Genomic DNA, 22,747 nt, shown 5'->3' on the forward strand with positions numbered 1-22,747 from the left:
TGCCATATAAGAAGAATGACATAGGTCACTAGGTAAAACTCAGAAGAAAGCTAATAGAAAAGGTGAAGATGATGGAGAGGATGGAATGCAAGTAAACACTAGAGAGGCAAGGTTACATCCCACCTAAGAACAGAAGAAATGAGATATGATACCAGTGTACAATAGCAGGACACTGAAATTTGAAGTGGTCATTCTGAACAGACAGAATAGAGCAGGAAGGAAGACTTATATGCAGTCAATTCTGGGGATTATTTAGTTCTTGGATCTCTAAAAGCATTTATTCACAACAGGGTGGTAGACCCTTGAAATGGACTACTGGCAGGGTTAGTACAAAAGGAATTCACAGAGACATTCAAGAGGGCATCAGGCCTGAAAAATGGATAAAAGTAATGGTAAGATGGAGAGGAAGTAGAAAGTTAGGGCAGTTAAAAGAGGAGACTCAATATGTCTCCTAGTTTTAATCATATGCAATGTAATGTGATATAAATTGTCCCATTCACTCCCAGATGCCCCCAGGAAATGCACTCTACATTTCTCCAGCTATCATGAAAAAACAGATCCTAAATGCACTCTCCAGAGCTAAAAAAGACTGAATCAGTGTTCAGGTTATCATCTCAGAATGCCTCATAAATAACAAGACATGATCTGTCAGGCCCACTAGAATCTCTATTCAATAGCCCCTAGACAGGCTTCATGCAGAGGGAATGGAGTACTACAACAGTCATGTACAAAGGCAGATCATCAACAGACCCAGGAAACTGAAAACCCATAAGTTTGACTAGTTTTATATGCAAGGCCATAGACAGAATTATTTTAAATCTGGTAAACAAAAACATAGGAAATATTCAAATGCTAGACACATCCCAGTTAATTTTTGTCAAGAGCAGGTCATGCCCACTAAACTTGGTTGACTTCTTCGAGAAGGTCACTACAGACACTGAAAAGGGCAAAATGGTACATTTGTTTACCTTGACCTGACAAAGACATTTGACATAATACCTCACTTGGGCATTATAGACAAACTCTCAAATGTAAGCATAAATCTCTATGTCACCCGATGGATAAAAAAAATAAATAAATAAAAAAAAGGAAGCAAAATACATTACTGCAAAGTCCATTTCATGGTTACAGCAGGAAACAATCTCAAAAAAACACTCAAAAGCTGTTGAAATGTTCAGTTTAAGTGCTTTCATTTTAATAAATGCAAAGCATCTTCAGATAAAACAGTAAAAGTCCAAACACATTTGAATTGGAGTTTATATAACATCCTAGGTCATATGAGAACCAAGCCCTCTTTTATTCATGAAATTTAAAGCCATGGATACCCAAGTGATTTACAGATAGATCACATGAAGTTAGGGTGGGGGAATCCACTTTCACCAAGAAGCCTGACATTAGTGGTGTCCTACAGGGCTCAGTACTTGGACCTCTCTTGTTTGGAATATGTTTCTCTGAAGTCAAGGTGAATATAGAGAGCCTTTGGCTAACCACATTTTCTGACAACTGCAAGCTGGATGCAATCACTAAATTACCCAAAGATGTAGATATCTTTAAGAAAGGTCTGATGCACCCAAATGACTAGTGCCAGATCCATGACATAAAACTCTGCAAACATGCATAACTATACCCTTTGGGAAGATGATCACTCCTTAAAATTACAACATTAATATCACTCTCCTGTGAGTAGAGACAGTGGTAAGGGACTTGGGAACTCAGATAGACAATAACCTGAACTTTGATCACCATGTGTCCATGGTAGTAAGTAAATCAATCTGTGTGGTGGAACGTATAATTAAGGTCATGGCATCCAGATCTAAGGAACAGCTGTGTTTTATGATCACAATGTCAGTGGCTCAATAGGTGGGGCAGTCACCATTGGGCGGTATCCATACATTAGATGCTTAGATTCATCAGTGATCATCTGGGTAATAGTGTGACATGGGAGGGAGAGATTTCTTAAGGAGGGCATTAGATGTGACTGTAGACCTGATACGGACTGCAGCAAAAGGGAATATATATGGGTAATATATATTGAAAGGAGATAGTCACAATAAAAACATGAAAGCTTAATGAATAACAGAGAAAAATATAACTTTTGAAATCATAGAAAACTGAATGGAAAGAAAACAAGAGGTGACACTTGGTGATATAAGCAGAATGAGCCATGATCCTAGAATACACAATTATAGAGCTGAGAGCTCAAATGAACTAAACTAAAGAAAAATAGCTCAAAACCAAAAGTACTATAGCCATAATCTAGCCAAGTTCTGATGAAGTTCTTTAAGTAAAAGAAAGAAAACACTTAAACACTCTGTTGTCTTTTTATTATTGTTTGTCATTTTAATTCTTGTACTGTTGTACCAACTCGGCTACATTACGGCTATAGTACTTTTGGTTTAGGGCTATTTTTCTATGATCCTAGATTATGTCTAGCTATAGCTTAACTGCTTAAGTAAACATATTCATGTATGTTGTATGAACAGATTATATGATTCCAGAGTGATAAATAAGCAACATATACTATAAACAAGTTTTCTCATCAGAAAAGGTATTGCAATCTAAATAAAATTAAGTGGTCCTTGCGATGAAATCATTCCAAGGGCAGAACTATTTTCATGCGGTACTTATTTTACTTTAGACATCTTTGCACTGCTTGCTTTTGCAGTTGCCTTGTACAATAAATCCATTTATAGTACAGTCTTATCTTAAATTCTTCAGCACTGAGCTCTAAGCTCACATCTTATGTGAATGTTTTAGCTCTTGCTATAGTTATTAGTTACCATGGTATTATAACGTAACATTTACAGGGAGTCTGTTTTAAGCAAACTTTACTGACAGGCAGTGCTAATTTTGCCTCAGGCCAATTTCTGAGCATTTGGCATGTATGTGGGCTTTTTGATAACAATTATATGCTGTATGAAAAAAATGATAGGAAATCATACGGGTGACTATTATCTGTTTAGTTAACAAGTGCATAGTTCATATTTTGATCCAGATAAACTTCTACTATTCTTTTGAGTCAGTAACTAAAAAATGAAAGCATCTGCTTTTGAAATAATTTTAAATAATAAGCTTATGTACAAATGAGTATAAAAAAATGTGTAATTCCCTGCAACATTACACAGATTTATCACACCTGATTTTATTTCTATTTTGCTGTGTTTCAAGGATCTGAGCAAGACAGATAATTTTTTATCTATCTATAATGCATCACTAAACATTTTTGTTTGCATGTTTTAATTAGTATGGCAGTAAAGTTCATTTAGCTATGAATAGGGATTTTTTTTTTTACATTACAAATATCTGGATTACCAGGAATTTGCTCAAACCTTACCATTTCCTCATTAGGGTAAGTAAAGACTCTGTTACCATAATTTAGTGATTATCTGTAATCCATCCTTTGTTAATAAATCATGAACATGAAGTCAAAGAAACTGCATTATATGCGGCTCCTTTAAATACTTTCATAAGATAAAAGAGCAATCTTCAGAAATTTTACAGAGAAATTTAACTCTCTTAACTTGAGCAGCTGTTGCAACTAATACTGAAAAAAATGTCCTGAATATGTAATAAAATCTGTAACTCTTTAGGGAATTTCAAAATTAGCCCAACAACTGTTCCACACAAACGCTTGTGTTTTTCTGCTTTTTGCTACAGAGAATGCACATTAGTGCCTTTTATAATTAAGTTGAATATGTTAACATTAAATAAGTAATTTAAACTGATATGTTCAGTTCCTGAAATTGATATTCATCTACTGTTAATCATTCTTTTTTCTAATTACTGAAATTTTGATTGTATGCGAATTATAAACTTTACCTAAAAATTCAATGAAAAATATCATTTGTACTTGCTTATAGAATGAAATTTTATTATAATGGAACTCAAACCGATGTGGTCTTATAGGCCATCAGCCATTTGTGAACATGATATTATCTTGTTAATGGACTATATATACCATAATCAACGAAATCTGTTAGTAACAGCAACCACCATCTTTTGAAGTTATTGTCATTATTTCATACAGTTAACAATGCAGTCAGCCTACCCTGAATATAAAATTGCATTTACTTGCAAAAGTAAAGATGTTTAATTTGCCTTGCTACTTAAAGTGCTTTTATATACCAAAAAACTCAAGTTTTATAAATATCATTTATAGTTTTCTTTAACCACTTTGTTGCTTGTTTACTAGTCATTGTCCTTTGACAAGACAAGTTAACATAGACCTTTCAAACATTGCTTAAAATGCTTTGTGAAAATAGTCTCTAAAGCACCATTTAGGAAACTTTTGTAGGCTCTCAAATATGTAAATATTTGTTTAAGAAATTGTGTTCTGTTTTATGTGCTAGACCTGCTGTAAACACACTTCCAATATTATATATGGTAAGGTGTAGATAAAGCATAAGCTGATAAATGCATTTTGGGGGATGCAGACATTACTTGAAGTAATGGGTATTGGAGCAGTCATCCTCAGACTGCAGCAGTGTTACCTAGAAATACTACTAAAAGCAATAGCATATAATGGAGAAGGCTGCGAATAAATGATGCTAAAAAGAATCTCAGATATGGTGTTTACTACTAAACAAACAATTGTAAACTACATTACTTTACATTAGAATATCACATTTTAACTGATTTATTGTTAAAATGTACCTCATGTGTTACACCTCTGCATACCAGGGTGTGTCAGTCACCTTGAAGTAGAAGATGATTATAACTTTTAAATATGATACTGGTATTCCCTTTGAAAAATAAAAAAATGTGTGATATCCTTAGGCAGCAATATATTTTTTGTAGCCAATAAGAAAGTGCAGATCCCAATCATAGTGGAGATCCTTTTTTGTCATTCTGATAGGGAAACAAGACTTCCTTAATGAAAAGCAGAAGTTCTAAGCTAAGAGAAAATAACTCTTTGAGATATGAAATACAATAACTGCATTCAAAAATGTATATAAAAGATTGCTCAAGCTTGTAAACTGAAACTTGATGTAAAGAAAATTAAAATATATAAATCCAGATATACAGAAAATTGCTGAACTTATGACTATGCAAATGATCATGAAGTAAGAACTGCTGAATAAAATGTGTGTGGTTGCATGAGGCTTTGTAGACGTTTACTATGGGTTGAGAACAATTTGTGAATGAACCAGTACTGGCAAAGGTTCATAGGTTCATAGGTTCATAGGTTAGTACTAGGCTATCAGCCCTAGGGCCTATACAAGCCTAGCCATAACAATTTCCTGAATATTTCTTCCCACATTATTTACTTTCCTGGACCCCTGTCTAGCAGGGCGACTGACGTGATCCCTGGGGTGAATTTCCTTTCTCCCATCCAATCGTCAAGGTTCCTCTTGAAGAGGTCCAAAGAGGCACTCTGTTTGACATGTATGGGCAATCTATTCCAGAGTCTGGGGAGTCTCTGGGTCAGGAACCTATCCCTCCAACATGTTTTGTTTATTGTGATGACAAGGTTTAGATCCCTGGAGCATGTAGCTCTGAGGGATTGGGATTTCTTTAAGTGTAGCATGTCCAACAGCTCTGGGTTTGACATGGCCTTGTATGTTAAGCAGAGATCGCCTCTGAGTAGACGATATGCGACAGAGTATAGCTGGAGTTTTTTAAGGCGGTCAGCATAGGGCATCTGCTTTAGGCCTGTGATTCTTTTAGTGAGGTATTTCTGAGGCCTTTCCAGTTGTTGCAGATGTCTTGAGAGGTACATACCAAATGGGGCATTGTATTCTATAATGGGTCTAATGAGGGATGAGTACAGTGGGATAATGACCTCCTTTTTCTGGATGAAAAGCCCTTCGTGATGAGGTGTGCCACATAGAAGGATTTCCTGACTGTTGTGGCGATGTGGTTATCGAAGGTGAGACCACTGTCCACCTGTTTCCCTAAGTCTCTTATCACACTTTCTGTGTTTAGTGTACTGCCACCTATATGGTAATTCATGGATACATGTTTTTTCCCAAAGGGGATAACAATACATTTCTTGGCATTGAGCTTGAGCCCATGGCTCTGGCACCAAGCATCTGTTTCTGTAAGGCCCTTTTGTAGAGTATCCACATCATTTGGGGATTCAATAATGGCTCCCAGTTTGCAGTCATCTGCAAACTTTGTTAGCCAGAGTCCCTTAGTGTTGACCTGTACTTCAGAGAAGTAGATGCCAAACAAGAGCGGCCCCAGGACAAGCTTTAAAACATTTACCTAACAGTAACATTCAACAGTTATATTTATTTAACAGTAACATCCACAAGTTATATTTACCTAACAGTAACATTCATCAGTTAAATAATTCCTGAGGGTGAAGTGTTGAAATGGCACTCCTGCATAGTGACAAGCCTCATCTGTGACATGTGGTTCTTTTGAACCCAGAGACCAAAATATCCCTGCATTCTTATCAAGTCAGAGACACACACACTGACTGTTAGCTGAAACAACTAATTCAGTTTATACATTGACACCATTGTGGATTTAAAGCACTAAGAAGGCAAAGTTTCAACAGATGAAGAAGGCATCTTCTGGATCAAAAGACAATCCCCTGGATTCCGCAAGCTCTGCACGGTGTGCAGGAGCTGCTGGAGGCAATATGGCCACTGAGAGATCCAGGAACAAGCTCCCAGGGCATGCATGAGCACTCCTGCACTATTCCTGCACAGACACAGCTCCTGTATGCAAATTACCCCATTTGCAGGTGAAAACCATGCAAATGAGGTGAATTTGTGACTCAGGAAGCAGGCAGCTAGCCGTGCAGGACTAGTGTAATCTACAGAAATGTACTTGGTTAGTAACCGAGCACATTTCTGCAAACTACAAAATGGAGCCATGACAGCTTCAAATAAAGGGTGTATATAATGTGTAAAGCATGACAATTTCCAAATATATTGCCACTGGCATGGAAAACAGTTGTAAAAATAAAAAAAATAACTTTTTTTTTGGCCAATTTTGGCTGTTTAAGCATAGAGCAGTGGCGCACAAATGGGATTGGCCCAAAAATAAAAAAAAAAAAAACCTTGAAATAAGCATTCTATCCAAAATCACAATTTTGCCATTATACTTAATGGCAGGCAGAAGACAACATGGCCAGTGAATAGTGGTTGCTAAGGGGGAAGGCTCAGTGTCAGACTTGTAACTAGGCATTAGCAGGCAATCCTATGCAAATGAAGGGAATGGTATTCAATCCCAGATTCCCCCTCATGGCTTGCCTGCACCTAACTCTGTAGGTGCAGGAAGACCATGGTACAAGCCTAAGAGCTAGCTGACATCATAGAGGGTGCGCCAGGCATACTGCAAGCTTATTGGAGCCCTGTGGCTTGGGTTTACCCTTAGTCTAGTAGAGCTAAGCAAGGAGGTGTGTCTGAAGCTGCCAAGCACTCTTTACATTGCCTAAGCAGATGTGCATGCCTTGCACCGTGTTTTAAAGGGAAAAAAAAAGTAAACCAGGAAATAGCAGCTCTGTGCACATCTGAGCACTGTGGTTGTGCAGCACACCCCTGGGCTTAAACAGAAAGGCAGTAGGTAGGGAAAACATCAGTAGGAAGGTAATCAAGCAGAAGTAGCATAGCTGGCAGAAGAAATGTATCAGAATCAGCCAATTACACAGGCAGCAGAACAGCACACCACTATAAACTATGCAAACACCTTTCCCTCTGTTTTTTTCACACAAACTCTACACCACCGGTGTGCACAAGCAGGGAAATTTTACCAAACAAAAGCAACAAAATGATACGGGCTGCAGTAGCTATCCTAAATCAACATGTGGAAGAGGCTGAGGCTGGTGAGGATGAGAATGCTGATGACAAACCCACAGTAAGGAGAAGGACAAGAGTGTACAGACCCAGGGTAACCTACCAGCAGTTACATGAGCTGGAGATAGTGGAGCAATATATGGTGGACAGGGACCTCCTACAACAAATTCTTGAGCTGTGCCAGCCACACCTCACACACAGAACCGACAGAGGGGAACCTATCCCAGTGGATACCAAGGTATTTGTAGGCCTAAGAATACTAGCCAAAGGTACCTTCCAAAGGCCAACTGGGGATGTCATGGGGATCTCACAGGCATCAGCATCCAGGGTACTCCACCAGTTCTTGGATGCCATGTCAGCACATGCCAGTGAGCACGTATATTTCCACAACAGCTGTGAGGCATTGACAGCAATATGCGTCTCTTCCACCAAGCAGCAGAATGCCCTGAGGTAGTGGGTGCCATAGACTGCACACACATATGCATCAAAGCACCACCTGGTGAGCGGGGTAGGGTCTACATCAACCACAAGGGCTTCCCCTCAATCAACTGCCAGGTCATGTGCGATGCCCAGGGCATTATAATGAACGTGTGTGTTGGCTGCCCTGGAAGCTGTAACTAATCCCACATCTGGGATATGATGCAGCTGTGCCAGAGATTTGCTAATGGGGACATCCCCTACAGCCACCTAGTGGGGGATGCTGGTTACGCACTGGAGTCATGGCTGATGACACCCATCAGAAATGCACACACACCTGAAAAAGAACTCCATAATGAGGCACACGCACAGACCAGAATCATAATAGAGCATGTGCTTGGGATGCTCAAGTCATGGTTCCGGTGCCTGGACATATCCAGTGAAGCCTTGCAGTACTCACCAGCTACATGTACCCAAATCATCATCATATGTGTCATGCTCCACAATATGATCCTGCAGAAACAGCTGCAGCAGGAACAGCATGGGTCAGGGCCACACAGCCCCCCCACCATTGCCAAAGCCTGTACAGGCACAGAGAGACTTGGAGGAAGAACAACCTGAGCCAACCCCAGTAGGCAGAAGGAGGCATGCCCAGTATGCACAGGCTGTGGCAAAGAGGCAATGCATAGCACATACACTGACAAGGACGCAACCCAGGGAATGACACGTCTCTCTGACTCGCACATACAGTAAAAGGGATGACAAACATGACACTATCTGTATTTAACTATGTATAGGGAGTGTGCTATGTGCATCCAACATAGTCAGCCCTCCAGCACCATCCTCAATACTGGCACAGCCACAAGGTAAGTTACTCTCCCTATCAATTGCCGAATGAAGTAGTATGTTTTGTTACTTGTATATATGGCATGGATGTGAGCATGCAAGGGAATTGGGCGGCTGAATGGGATGCCAGCAGATAGTAGACACCTATAGTGGCAGCATGAAATCTGTAACAGATACTGGTGTCACCATAGTAGCCAGTACTAGACAAGGTGACAAAACTCACTGCAGGAAATGTAGTAGGCCACATGTGTATCCATAGGATGCACACATGCCAGTCAGGGAGGCTCACATACCCAACAACAGTCTCAGCCAGCAGGACAGGCATAGACAAACAAAAACAAAGGATGTGCTAAGGCCACTGATTGATGACTATGGAGAACATCCCCCCTCCAGACCTACACAGACAGACTACAACAGGTCAGGCAGTGGAATATTAGTTCTGAAGTGTAAGAAGTCTGAAACTGAAATGTAGGTAAATCAAACCTAAGACCTGTAGTACACTGAGTGAAATAGAGTACAAGAAATACCAGTACAGTCATAGCAAATGTGTACATGTGTCAGGTGTGCCCCCCCCCCCGTCCTATGTAGAAATGTATACCTAACATGTATGTGTAGGTATAATAACAGTGGAGAACAGATTACCTGAGCTGGCCAAAGTAGCAGGATAGATTGTAGCATGTGTACAATATGCAGGGCTGTGTGTGTTAGGCTGGTGTGTGTTGCATATTGTGTGAGAGTGGTCAGTATGTAGGCATGGTGGCCATTGGCCAGTACTGCCGGTGACAGGGCCAAGTTCTCACAACTGCAGTGCCAAAAACAATGCATGTCAGCAAAACACATTCCAGCAGTAAGCCATAGTAAATGTTTGGAAATAATATCTGTCACCATCTGAAAGATGGACATGGCATGAATGTGAGCCCCGACATACAAACAGTACACAGGTGGAAGTACCCCAGGCAGACAGTGTATAATATGTTACTGTCAAATGGACACACCTTTGGAATTGTACATACAGGCTAGTAGCACTTTAGTTGGGTTTGTAGTATGGAATACCGATATCGTCTGGCCAAACACTGGCAGACCACAAAGGTCACAGGTATGAAGTATTGTGAAACTGCTGATGTCCCTTCACAAGCCAGCATAAGTGGAATGTCCCATGCATATCTGTGAGTCAGATGCAAGTAGTGTCAATAGCACACATCCACCCAGCTCACCACAACATCACCCACAGGTACCTCTCTGGTCTTACCCCTGCTGTTGGGAATGACTACAATATGACCCCCACCTCTGTATGGCAATAGCCAGAGAATGCAGCATGCAGAACAGATGTCCCATGCAGGTGTGTCCCTAGCTGTAAGCAGTACCCTGCCAGCATCCACACCACTGCATCATCAATGACAGAAAGTACTGGCATTATCACCTTGCACACTTACCCTGTCACCCCAGGGGAATATAGTGTCTTACAGTCTGGGACTGTAGGAGTAACACAATGCAACAACCTGCTACAGCTGGCCTGCATCATTACCAAATGGCCTACAGTCCTCTGCCAAAGGGCTGTGTCTCACCTGTACTGCCAATATATGCTATGTCATGGACTCCCAAATAACAACATATCACAGTCCACAGAACCCAAATGCAAGGCCATGTAAACAAACCCCAGTAACATGTCCACCATGTCCTACTGCATGAACTGTGGACCAACACCAAATTACTGCTGGGATGAGGTGATAACTATAGGGAACTTATCAAATAATGTTTGCATAATGTTTGGAAGAGGATAGAATAATAGAGGGAGGGGTAGGAGCATGGACGGCATGGACTGTGTGAAGTCTGAAACTCAGCCATATGCACATACTATCCCTGCCTGCAAACACAGGAATGGGTGGCTACAAACCTGCTCATAAACCACAATGTGAAGGGGTAATGTCCAGAATTATGACCACTGCCTCTGGGTAACCTGTGTGAATCTGTACAGCTGTGAGATATGGCCACAGCATGATATAGCCATACTGTGACGTTGATGGATGTACAAGCATGGGATCCTCTGCCACCACTGTACCAAGGTGCTGGACCATTTACACAGACCCATCAGCAAGTGTCTGCAGCTTCCCCTCCAGAATGGCATGACTGTGTGATAATATGTAGGCTGCAGACCACAATACTGGACACAGCTGCATTCACCCTGTGTTCCCCACGACATTACTGCAAGCAAATATGTATACCTGACAGTACTTGATGACATAAAACATCACAGTGTAAAACAGTACATATGTCTGAATATGCCTGTTAACACCAAGACCATGTAGCAGAAGCAGCACAGACACAGTTACCTACAGTAACCCACTATCCTTTGCCCATTTTGACCCCATATTGTCAACCAATCTACAGATATTCCACAGAAACAGGTTGCTAGCTGTAGGTGTAGGACACAAAACCCTGCACTGGCGTAAAACCTACCAGGAATGGATTCATACATTCAATACAGAAGTTCATACTGGGCATGATCCCACACTTACAGCAGTGAAGCCCATGTCTGGCAACAACAGTGGACTATACATATCTGACAGTCACAGATGTTTGTGCACACACTCCTTAGTACACACCAGTCATGCTTTGCACACACATTGGATTGGAATACACACATATATCCAAGGACAACACACTTTAATAGTCTAAAATTACACATACATAGATATGTGGAAGAGAGTGACAGTGACAAACAGCCCCCCATCATGATGCCTGTCCCACCCAGCACACATCCAGTTGGCTAAAACCACATGATGTGCAAATGTCAATCACTGTAGACATTTGCCACTGGTATCCCTCAGCACTATAGTGTCTGTGGTGCTTCTGATAACTGTGTAACATGACTGTACAAGTGAGTAGTCATCGAGCAGTTGTATACATATACCTGTGAAATATAAACCTGTATTTGCCTGAGTGTTGGGTGTCTGTTTACGGATAAATGGGTTATGGCCCATGCAAACAGACTGCACTCTCCATTGCCCTACTATGGCAAGCTTGCTGATGTCTTCACCTTGAAATACACCTTTGGGGAAGGAGTAGCCCTATAAGCTCCATAGCATGTGCTATAAGTGTAATGTACTAATTAGGTAGGAGTTCTAATCCCAGACATGGCAAGTGTGTGTGTGTTTATCTGTGTAGGGATCAATGCTTTTGAGGCCATTCACACTCACTACAATTTCAAATGCCCTACTTTGGCAGGGCTGCTGATGTCATTCACTTTGAAATACACCTTTGGGGAAGAAGTAGTCTAGTAATTTCTGTGGTGCGTCCTATAACTGCGCAATGCTGTAGTGTGATGTACTAGTTAGGTAGGAGTTCTACACCCAGACATGGCAACTGTTTGTCTGTGTAGGGATCAATGCTTTTGAGGCCATCCACACTCACTACAATTTCACATATCCTACTTTGGCAGGGCTGCTGATGTCATTCACTTTGAAATACACCTTTGGGGAAGGAGTAGCTTGTTAATCTCCATGGTGCATCATATAACTGCATAACGCTGTAATGTGATGTACTAGTTAGATAGGAGTTCTATCCCTAGACATGGCAACTATATAACTTTGTGTGTGTTTGTCGGTGTAAGGATCCATGCTTTTGAGACCATTCACACTCACTACAATTTCATATGCCCTACTTTAGCAGGGCTGCTGATGTCATTTACTTTGAAATACACCTTTGGGGAAGGGGTAACCCATTAAGCTCCATGATGTGTCCTATAACTGCTTAATGCTGTAGTGTGATGTACTAGCTAGGTAAAAGTTCTAATCCCAGACATGGCAACTGTGTGTGTGTGTGTGTGTGTGTGTGTGTGTGTGTGTGTGTGTGCGTGTGTGTGTGTGTGTGTAAGGAATCAATGTTTTTGTGGCCATTCACAGTTACTTGGCACTCCTAAAAATGGAGAACATTGAAATCTGTGCAGTAACAGAGACCTGATCCAAGGCTCCAGAGGGCACCCCTGCAATACCAGGTACAGCTCTCACCACACCTGTCGGCCACCAAACCAGGACCAAAACCATAAAGGTGGAGTAATGTCCATATTCACCAAGGATATTCACACCACCAGGCTACTTGCCCAACAGAATGCATCTGAAATAGCCCTGGTGCAACTAACACTAAGTCAGACTGCAATCCAAATTGTATAGCTTGCTACAGACCCCCACCATGCCCCAAGATTCCCACTACATCTTTTGAAACATACTGGGAAATATTATGATACAACCAAACACCCAAATACTGGGTGACATACACTACCCTGCCTTTAACTGGGAAAAATACTTGTGTACCAACACTTGTGCCCAATGGTTCTTGGAAGTCATAATTCCCAATGCCCTGGATCAAGTAACGTATAGTCCCACAAGGGGCTCAAATATCCTAGACCTGGTCATTACCAACATGGGAAATCAATGCTCCACACCTATGGTCACAACATTGCTGGTCAGGTCTGCCCATAAGCTAATCACCCTAAACATCCACATCCCTCCCTCCCTCAGACCCCAGTAAGGAAACCTCCGTAACACATATCTACAAAGCCAACATCATGCTACACATGTCAGACATGACTAACGTCATGACACCCATTCAGATGGAAACTGAAAGGTTGACTGCTGAATCATACCTGAAGGCACTGTAAGAGCACATCCACTTGTGCATGAATCGTGCCATCCAATATAGAACCAAAACACTCCCCACCAAGGAAAGGAAGCCAATGTGGTGGTCCTCTGCCATAAACATACTGTACACCAAAAGGAATAAACTGTTGCAGAAATGGGAGAATTTCCAGGATGCAAAATACTCTCTTACTAGCCACAGTAAGAAGCTGAGATCCCTCATAACATCCACCAAAGCTAGTTAAAAACATAATATAGCCAAAGATGCCAAAGGCAACTGCAAGCCATTCCATAGCTATGTTAGGAATCTAAATGGCAATGCTCAGATCTGATCTGAGCTACAACAGGATGGTATTAAATATACTGCTCCCAAGGATATTGCCAATATCCTGGCAGATTGATTAAGTGCCATCTGCACCCCTCTCCGACCCCTGAAAGGGCCCATCTCAACACTGAAGGATTGCCAGATTATGGTAATAATGGCCACACAGGTAAAAAACACACTTTCCAAAGCTATCACAACAGCAGCCATGGGACAGTCAACATCCCGGGCTGTGTACTACATGAACTACAAAATGAACTGCCACCTCACCTATGTGCCATGTCTAATCATAGCCACACCTCAGGCTTTGTGCCCACTGTGTGGCACACAGCTACAGTTATCCCAGTCCACAAAGGGGGATCCACCTTGGATCCTGAGAATTACAGCCTCAGCAGTATGACATGCCTGATCTGCAAGGCAATGGAATGTATTAGCATGGAAATTAAAACAAAGACATTGGCAACCTGCAAACACTGGACCAGGTTGGGTTTATAAAGGGCCGATCATATCACCTCAACCTGACTGACAATTTTGAATCAGTCTCCAGAGCTGTGGACAAGGGTAAGGTGGTTCACACGACCTATCCAGACCTCACAAAGGCCTTTGACACCATCCCCCAGTCTGGAATCATAGATAAATGTACCAAGCTGGCCATTAATCCCTATGTCACCCGATGGGCTGCCAACTGCTGTACTGGCAGAACCCACACTGTAAATGTAGGTGACACCAACACCAGCCCCAGACAAGTGACAGTTGGAGTACCTCAGGGTTCAGTCCTGGGACCACCCTTGTTTGGCATCTACTGCTCTGAAGTACAGTCCAACACTAAGGGACTCTGGCAAAAAAAGGTTGTAGATGATTGTACACTGGGAGCCAATATTGAATCCCCATATGATGTGGATATTCTACAGAATGGCCTTGCAGAAAGAAATGCTTGGTGCCAGAGCCATGGCCTCAAGATCAATGCCAAGAAATGTATAGTTATCCCCTTTGGGAAGGGACATGTACCTGTGGGAAGGGACATGTACCTGTGAAGTATCACATAGGTGGCAGTACACTAAACAGCTAAAGCATGATAAGAGACATAGGGACACAGGTGGACAGTGGTCTCACTTTTGATAACCACATCACCACAACAGTCGGGAAATCCACCTATGTGGCACACCTCATCACTATGGGCTTTACATCCAGGAAAAAGGAGGCCATAGTCCCAGTGTAGTCATCTCTCAGTAGAAGCAGTACAGACTACAATGGCCCATTATGTATCCACCTCACAAGACATTTGCAACAACTAGAAAGGCTGCAGACATACCTCACTAAAAGAATCACAGGCGTAAACCAGATGCCCTATGCTGACCATCTGAAAATCATCCAGCTATACTCTGTCACATATCGTGTACACAGAGGCGATCTCTGCTTAACATACAATGCCATGTCAAACCCACAGCTGTTGGACACGCTACACTTAAAGAATTCCAAACCCTCACAGTCACATGCTCCAGGGATGCAAACCTTGTCATCACAATGAAGAATACATGCTGGAGGGATGTGTTCCTGACCCAGAGACTCCCAGACTCTGGAATAGACTGCCCATACATATCAAGCAGAGTGCCTCATTGGCCCTCTTCAAAAGGAACCTGGACAGTTGGATGGGAGATAGGAAATTACCCCGGGGATCATGTCAGTTGCCCTGCTAGACAGGGGTCCAGGGAAGTAAATATTGTGTGAAGACATAGGCAGGGAATTGCCATGGCTAGGCATGTATAGGCCCTAGGGCCAATAGCCTAGTACCAACCTATGAACCTATGAACCTATGACCTACACTTTCCATTACCCAACCTTGGCAGGGCTGCTGATGTCATTCACTTTGAAATACACTTTGGGGAAGGCGTAGGCCAGTAATCTCTGTGGCATGTGCTATAACTACATAATGCTGTAGTGTGATGCACTAGTTATGTAGGAGTTCTAATCCCGGACATGGCAACTGTAAAACTTTGTGTGTGTGTATGTCTGTGTGTCTGTGTGTGTGTTTGTGTAGGGATCAATGTTTTTGAGGCCATTCATAGTCACTATAACTTCCATTGCCAAATGTTGACAAGTCTGCTGATGTCATTCACTTTGAAATACACCTTTGGGAAGGACTAGCCCAGTAAGCTCAGTGGTGCATGGTATAACGGAGTAATGCTGTAGTGTGATGTACTAATTAGGTAGATGTTCTAATCCCAGACATGGCAATTGTGAGACTTGGGGTATGTATGTGTTTGTCATATGTAGCTTATGTGGAGGTAGCTGTGAGTGTGCACTAACAGGACCCATTGTTGAGTGGCTTTTGCAAGTTTCCTATATGGTGGCCTATAATATGTGACAATCTCCATCTTACAAGGATAACAGATGTCAAACAGCATAGATGCTGGGGTAGACAATCCATACCCTTACATGTGACATCATGGCCTGGGGAACAATATAGACAACCCTTGTATTACCCAGAGAACACTCTCCACCCATGTCTCACACACAAACACACTCAGCTAGGCAAGAACCACTATGCTGGTAGATCCCTGCATATTGCCCACAAATAGTAACCATGGTGTGATTTGCAGTGAACTACAGAGGACACGGCACCCTGTCTCATCCGTACAATAGGCAGATCATTGCATACAATGCTCCTTCGCTATGTTCCCCACTAGACACCTGTGACAACTGTACAGCCAGCAAATGCAACCCACAAAGGACATACCATGCCTTATACACATGCCATGTATGGACAGATTCCATTGACACTAGGGAATACCTGTATCATGCTGTCAATGTAGGCGCAGGGTCAACCTGGTGTCCATTGCCAGTTCTCACCACATGAGGTCAGGAATGACACATCTGATGATAACAATCTGTCTACACAACATGCCCCAGACACCCCAGGTACACTTCCACATGTCATAGAACATGCTTGTGGGACATGTACACATCCCAGACACTGTCCATGTTACAGAATATAGAACACATACATGGCAAGCATTGCACAGCACTGGCCACCCACAATAGTAACCCAGATGACTGGATGGTGAATACAATACCCACCTGTGTGGGCCAATCTAGACACTACTCCTCTGAGCCACACTGCAGACCATTGTCATGTGGCCTGATGCCAAGGTATACCCTTTACTTAGCATTGTACAGCCTTCTGGCACATCATCCACTACACACCTGTGAAGCAATGCACCCATGCATGTCAGTACTGGCACACCCGTTTCTGTGTGTGTGTGTGTGTGTGTGTGTGTGTGTGTGTGTGTGTGTGTGTGTGTGTGTGTGTGTGTGGAGTATAATGATTTGGATGCCATTCACACTCACTACAGCTCACATTGGCCTACTGAAGCATGCCTTCTGATGTCAGACACCTTGACATACCCTTTGCCCATATATCATCCTGATAACCCCTGTGGTGTATGTGATACCCACATATTACTGTATTGTGGCAAACTAGCTAGTTAGGAAGTCTAATCCTGACCCTGCCAACTGTGATAATGTGTGTGAGTCCCTGAGAGAGTGTGGCTGTGTCGACCATCACACCTGTTCTTGTGGACTGGCACATGTACTACAACTACCTTATCCCTCCTTTATCACTATTGCTGATGTCATTCACGATCAAATATACCTTTGGACAGCTCCCCAACATGTAAGCTCTGTGGTGCATGCAATAACTGCATCGACATATAACAGCAATACATAGTCAGGCAGGGGTTTTAAACCCTGTACTGGTAAGTGTGTGACACAAACATGCTTAGGTTTTACTCTCCCACCCCCTCCCTGTCTAACTTTGTCTCTGGCTGTCTCACTCCCTCTCTGGTGGATGTGGAAAAGTACACCTGCTTTGCTTAGGCAGCAGCTTGTGTTTTCTAAGTGATGCTCATGATCAGCTGGTGGCCTCTACATGAATTGCAGTCTCCCAGTAGCTGATGGCCTCTGCATAAATTGCAGTCCCCCAATAGCTGACTGCACGTGGAACAGCTGTGGTAACATTCCCAAAACCAATTGCATGGAAACACACTCCTATAACTAGGAACATTATGTGAGTGTTGGCCCTTTTCATTCACTGTGAGCAGGATGTTATGTCGGTGTTTGGCAAACAGTATCACAGATTTTAGTGGGATATACCTCTAACAACATACACTATGGAGACAGGCCAACAAACGGGGGGGGGGGTTCCAGACATGACTGCAGAATGTAAGTGTTGCTCTTCTGCATTTGGCGTGATGTTGATTTAACAGGGTTTGTGTGGATATGACTGGTCTACATAATTTAATACCTGTCATGACAGTGTTATGTGTTTGAGGAAACTCCCACCTGGAGGGTTATCTGCAGACTGGCCAGTGTTTGGATTCCTATGTGTCTTGTGTTACTCACAGATTACATATCCTAGAACTGCATACGCATAGTCTGAGGACTGCAGTCAGTACATGGTGACAGCCATGAGAGTTACTGACTCCTATCCCTCATAATACATATGTCACAACAAACCCTGTTACCAACATGTAAATATTGGTCCTGTGTTTGTGCCTCCATCCACAAGTCTGTTAACCTTTGTACATATGTCATGCAGTAAGAGGTGCATATGTTCTGTGCACCATTATTTATTGACATCACAGTAAGGGTTATATTTGAGGACATAACCTGGGCATTCTGTGGTTGTGTGTACAGTAGTGAGGTTTGTGTACTTACAGTGATTGTCGACAGTATGTTTATTGCAAATACGTACCTTGGCCTGTTTACAAACTTTGGTAGATATCATTGTTTTTGGTCCTGTTCTATCTGATGTTGAATACTGCTCCAGAGTATGATCAGCTTACATGTTTTCAGCACCAAATACACACATGTCTCATACCACAGACAGGCATCGGACCACACTGTGTCGTGCCCAGTATATGTAGGGTTAGTGTGTGAGTAGCACATATGAGGATGGTGTTGATCAGACAGTCCATACACTGTAATATTAAGCATGTTTATCATATGTGGCTGTGTTCATAATGGTTGTGGGTGTGAAGATTGGGGAAAGATGGGCGAAGGCTGCCAGCCTAGTCAAATAGAATTTGATACATAATTCTATCATTTGTATAAATAAATGTAAAATACAGGCTTGTGTTCTTAAATGAAAGAAAACACTGTAAAAGGTGAACTTCAAGATTATTGCAACATTTCCATCTGTTGTAAGGAAAATCAAGCAAAGCATTTCAAATGTTCTTTGAAGTTACAATTATCTACAAAATGGGGCTGAAGTGACTGGCTGAACACATTCTTTCTATTGTCTTAACTTAAGAAATTATTGCTAGAGTGTACATGTGAAATGTCTTTTATTGTTGTAGTTTCCTGAGCAGGTGTTAGCTTGCTAAATAATGCAGTTTGTGGCCTGGGAAGTCCAGACTAAGTGTTAAAATGATGTAGTGTGAATACTGGGAAAAACCCAAGTGTCAAAATTATGTAATTTGGGAGGGCCTTAGCAGAGCTGTTTGTTATTGTTTTAAAAACTATTGTTCAGTGAGAGACTGAAATCATTTGTCTTGGACCATCAACCCCAGTACTGCTTATGCTCTTTATGTATGTAAGTAGGATTATAGCACTGTGTTTTCACTTAAGAATAGCTAAGGATTAGAAAGTTAGATTGTTTTTCTTTGAAATTAGACCTGTCTTACTGTATTGTTTTAAGTTTCTGTATGATCTCTGAACTCTTGGATATCTCTGTGGTGTAGTAGTATTGTCTTGGCTTTTAATTATTTATTATTAAATATTTTAAAAACCTTTACATGTGGCTGGTTTGTGTAGAGAAGTAGGCTCTAGAGTACATTGCATATTTATAGAGGTTATCGTAATAGGTCACTCTAATAAGCCTTAGAATGGTCACATTACCAATTGGATAATATTATTGCACAGTAATTATTGGACACCCTTTTAAGGGCCTTTGGGTAGCTGAAAATTATTAAGCTGGTGGTGGCATTAATTACTACTGTATAGTCTGGGTAAAGGGGCACAGCTGGAGAATCTGTGTCAGCCTTTCCCAGGAGTGTCTGTGAAGTTGTATAAATGCTTATCTTAAAGTGTGGGTGTGTGTCAGCTACCTGGGCAGGGACACGAAGCACTGGTTGGACAGAGAGGATACTGCAGGTTAGCTTGCCGTCTAGGCTGAGATCTGGACCCTATAGCTGTGCCAGTGGGGAGTCTTATTGGGGACCTGGAGAGCAAGGGAGCAACCAGCCCCAGACTGACTGTGATCTCTATGCACACTTAAGGGACATTGCACTTTACTGTGTGTATTAGTTATCCTTTCCTCTTGTATGAGACAAACTTCCTGGTGTTGGTGGTGAGGACTGAGGCTCCTTGATTGCTGGACCAGGGCACGGTCATCACAAGTAGCTTGCTGTGATGGGATCCACTTCACATACTAATTGGCTTGTAGTAATGTTGGTAGAGTTAATCCTGTAGCTTATGTACAGTGATTTCTGAACGTGTTGCGTACTGTAAATCGGCCACACAGTGTATACTCAGAGTTCAGATAACAACTGTTTTATTTCTTTTTTAGTTAGTCAGGGTGAGCAGGCAGCATGTCAGCACAGGAGTATGGAAAGCTGACAAGGAGCCAGCTGGTGGAGATGTGCCAGGCTAGGAGACTGGTGCATGGAAACCTGACTAGTACAGACCTGATTGCAACCTTGGTTACAGCCGCATCAGAAAACAGCATCCAGGAAGACAATCAGACCGGCAGTAGAGATACAATATCCTTGGAGAATGGATGTCCCAAGCTTTCTGTGAAGGACAATCAGACTGGCAGTGGAGATACAATATCCTCGGAGAATGGACAGCTCAACCTTTTTGCAGTGAACTTAAACATCCAGCTGGAGCTAAAAAGACTAAGGAGTTGGAGGTCAGGCATTTGGATATAGAAGCCAAAGAAAAGGAGCTTCAGAGGAAGCATGAGAGGGAAATGCTGACTCTTTGCCAAAGTCATGGAGGTAATGGGGAAGGGAGTAACTGGACCCCAGAAGCACAACAGGTCAGTAAATTTCTTCCACAATTTAAAGAGGGGGATAATTTTTATAGTTTCATTCACATGTTTGAAAGGGTATGCAAACAGTATAGTGTTGACCAAAGGCTTTGGGTATGGTTACTGACCCCCTTACTCCATGGGAAAGCTGTAACTTGTATATCACAAATGCCTAACTCTTTCTGTTTTGATTATACTGCTGTAAAGAAATGTCTGTTACAATGTTTTAGGCTAACACCTAAAATGTATAGGAAAAAGTTTTGTGAGCATAGACGAAAGGCAGATGAAAATGTATGTGAATATGTTGCTGAACTGAGCACTTATTATCATAGCTGGATGAGTGGATGTCAGGTCACCACTTTTGAATGGCTGGCAGGCCTTTTGGTGAGGGGAACAAGCCATTAGCACTTTGCCTGAGGACATGAGGATATGGTTAGCTGATAGACAGTGTGCCACTTCAGATGAGTTGGGGAAGAAGGGAGACCTATACCTGGCCAGCAGGGCAGCCCTGCCAAGGAAGGGGACCCCCAGTACTGATCATGGGTCTAAATGAACCCATGGTGGGTGGCATGGACTGCCCCAACAGAATCCGCCAGTAGCAGGGGAAGCCACTAGTCCAGGTACACATCCAGGACCTAGGGTGAAATGTTTTGAATGCAACCAGTAGGGCCATGTGGCATACAGGTGTCCATGGAGGCAAGGTGGGGAACCAAAGGTGAGGGAGCCAGTAAGGGGAAAAGACAAAATAACAACAGTAGGTTGTCTTGGGACAACAAGGGTAACAAACTACCACCAGAGGTTATATTCTATTGTAGTGAATGACAAAGAGGCCATTGCTAAGGGAGACACAGCCTCTGATATAACCATTGTAAAGCCTGCACTGGTTACAGAGGAGCACTACTTGCCTGGGCAATCTCCTCCAGTCAGGGCTTTAGGAGGGATCCCATTTCAAATACCTTTGGCTAGGGTTCACCTTGACTAGGAGGGTGGAAAAGGAAGCCAGCAAGTAGGTGTTCTTGAGGATATGCCTGCAGTTGTCCTGATAGGGAATGATTTTGATAGTGCAGTACCCTGCACTTGTGCAGTTACATGCAGTCAGGCTTGGAGACAAGCATGTAAGTCTGGCAGCCTGGGGGAGACCCAGACAGACTGCATACTTGCAGCCAGGACTGCTGAGATGGTTACTTCAGGGAGTGAGATACGCTGTAGCAGTGAGACTGAAGGTGAGCCACAGCTGCTTGTGGGTACTGATGGTCCCTTAGACAGGGAAACTGCAAAGGTAAAGGTGAGCAGTAGTACCCAGGCTGACAGTGAGGCACCACTGTCAGAGGATGCAAGATGTCCTGTGGAAGGGGAGCTGGGAAGGGTTACAAGGAGGAAGTTGAGACAGACTCAGCTCTCAGACCCTACATTGCAAGGCTTGAGGCAGGTAACTAGGGAGGCACCTGATTCTCAAGGGAAGGGGGAATCGTATACTGGGACAAAGGGTTACTATACAGAGAGTGGACCCCTGAGGGAGAGCTAGAAGGTGAGAGAGTACAGCAGTTGGTAGTGCCTAGAGCTTACCATCTGGCACTTCCAGCCATAGCCCATGATATTCCTTTGCAGGTCATATGAGCATAAAACATGCAAAGAGGTGTATTATGCAAAACTTCTATTGGCCTGGAATTTCCAGAGATGTAACAGGGTACTGCATGACCTGTGAGCAGTGCCAAAAGGTAGGCAAGGCAGGAGACAAGGTGAGAGCTCC

This window comes from Protopterus annectens, chromosome 1.part1 (assembly GCF_019279795.1).
Source record: "Protopterus annectens isolate FY-2018-M chromosome 1.part1, PAN1.0, whole genome shotgun sequence".
NCBI lineage: Eukaryota > Metazoa > Chordata > Ceratodontiformes > Protopteridae > Protopterus > Protopterus annectens.